This window comes from Lipotes vexillifer, unplaced genomic scaffold (assembly GCF_000442215.2).
Source record: "Lipotes vexillifer unplaced genomic scaffold, Lipotes_vexillifer_v1.1 scaffold946, whole genome shotgun sequence".
Taxonomy (NCBI): Eukaryota; Metazoa; Chordata; class Mammalia; order Artiodactyla; family Lipotidae; genus Lipotes; species Lipotes vexillifer.
In genome coordinates this window covers 1478167-1480524 of record NW_006776646.1, presented here as the reverse complement: position 1 = coordinate 1480524, position 2358 = coordinate 1478167, and positions in this window count along the sequence as shown.

Here is a 2358-nt window from a genome sequence, read left to right as displayed (position 1 = left end):
TACTCAACCAACTTCTAGCTCTATACTGAATCCCTATAACACAAGGCATTTTACAAAGATAGTTCTATAAACTTCAAGAACGTACATTCACAAACATGTAACATGAAACCCACTCATTCAGTGTAATAAGGGAACGCGGGACTGAATTAGTGAAAATATGGAATTATGGACTATTTCTAAACAACTGAAGTGGCATTATTTTCAAGTACATATATACTCTTATTTCAGTTATGAAACTATACCCTGTAATTGTCCTTGGGGACTTAATTAATGGGGAGATAAAAGTGGTATGTAATTAGCTTATCAACAGAAGGAAGAAACGGGCATTTCTTAAGTGATTGCAAAGTTTGTTCTCTTAAACAGGTAAAACAACTCTTAGTTTCTTTATAACCCTTTCCAGATTATCAGTCAACATAAAATAACCTTTCTTGATAAGAAAAAGCAATAGAATTCTTTCAAATCTAAAGCAGGGATATGTGAGCTAAGGAAGTTCCAGTGCTTCTATTGATACATTTTTTCCCCTATAGGTTAATTCACTAAACAAGCTAATTGGGCTTAGTCCACATCCCTGGTAACGCCATCTTGAAGCAAAATGTTGGAAAAGGTCTCCTGGCAAATGGCAACTAGTGGCCACTGCCCTTTTGCCTGCAAAAAGGGGGCTGCTGTTGTACCTGGTGGAGCCCAGTGGACAACAGGCAGGCAGTCTGACAGGGATGCCTGCTGATGCTAATTACCCTAGTCCGGCACTTCCTTTCTGGGGAAGCAGGAGGAGAGAAATTGATGCCAAGTTCTTGCACAAGGTCAAATGTTTCTGGAGGACGGGAGCCAGGGTTAAATTAGCAGTCAATGAGGTAGGAAGCTGGTTGGAGAAATGCAGGCTGGGAGAAGGGGGAGAAGTCTGGAAATTCAAATGGAGACAGCAGTAAAAAGTAATTACTAACACATTTTCCAACTTGGAAAGCCAGCCACATCCCACACCAGGGCCAGACTCAGAGCTCTTCTGTTCCAAGGAGGCTGGAACAGGCTCAAGGGACAGGAAGGGACTGTGCAAGCCAGGTGCCTGTCGCTGGCTTTAGAGCTGTGCTCCCCGAAAAGGGAAATTCATCTTGAAAGAGAAAGCAAAGGACATTTCTGCTTAAATTCTCCATTCAGAATAACTTTCTCCATACATTCAATGTATCCATCCTTTTAGGACCTTTTAGGATTATTTAGCAAAAAATTATCAAACATCAAAACAAAGTAAAGGGAAACCTTTTAGGCAAATGTAAGCCTTTGTGAACCTGGAGTATCTCCCTTCTCTGCTGTTCAGCATCGCTGGAGAAAAGAACCTGTGGGAGGGACAGATCTCAGGAGAGGAGGCGGAGGCAAAGGAGGGATTAATGGAAAGGAGAAACAATGGTCTCTGGTGTCAGGGAGAAATTCATGATTGGATTGACTGTTTTGACAGTTGATGTTTATTATTTTTTTCCTTCCAACTTCAGAACCATGACAGACGATTGCTGAACATCAAATTGATGAGTGAATACTTCATCAGATCTGGTTGCCTTAACAACTAAAATAGCCAAAATGTTAAGACAGTCAAATAAGATTGATTATTTTTGATACAATCTGTGGGTGGTTGACGCAGAAAGTCTCGGTCTAATCACGCATATAAACACTGAGGCTATGTCAACAGATGCAAAAGCAGCCAGAGGACAAGTGAGAAATCCGTCAATCACCTGGACGCCTCATGTCTACCATGCACTGAACAGTGCAGAGGAACACCAGAAAGAGTCTCTGGATTGCTTCTGGCTGCTGGATGTCACAGGAGGTAGCCAACCTTAAAAGCTGGGAATTTTGATCCTTTCATTTTCTAGCAAAAAGGCAGAGTCTGGCTTGGAATGGAGAAGCAGATTTCCTCCAAATTGTTGTCTAGAGGTGCTGAATCATGCATGAATGTCAGCAGATGACGCCAACGATGGCATCATTTCACGGGGGCTTTATCTGGTATGAACTAAGCACATCCTACTTTCTGCATTTTCTTTAATCATCCACAGATAATTGTTATGTTGTGTCATAGACCAAAAAGGAAATTAAACCTCTCTCATTATTGGATTTGGTATTTTCAGGCTTTCCTGAAGACAAGGAAAAGGAAATTTATTTTAGATTTTAGGAAATTCTTAAATTAGAAAATTGCAATCACCATATCAGGAGCCTATCTGAATTCAACTCACCATGTGCAGAGGGACGGATGCCTTAGCATAATGGTTCAGGCACAAAGGTTCCTGAAGCTTTACGCTTGTTTATTTGTTTGGTTAGGTTTTTCTTTTCATTCCGAGTTCTTAAAAAATTATTAGTTGATAGCTCGATGGCAATGCA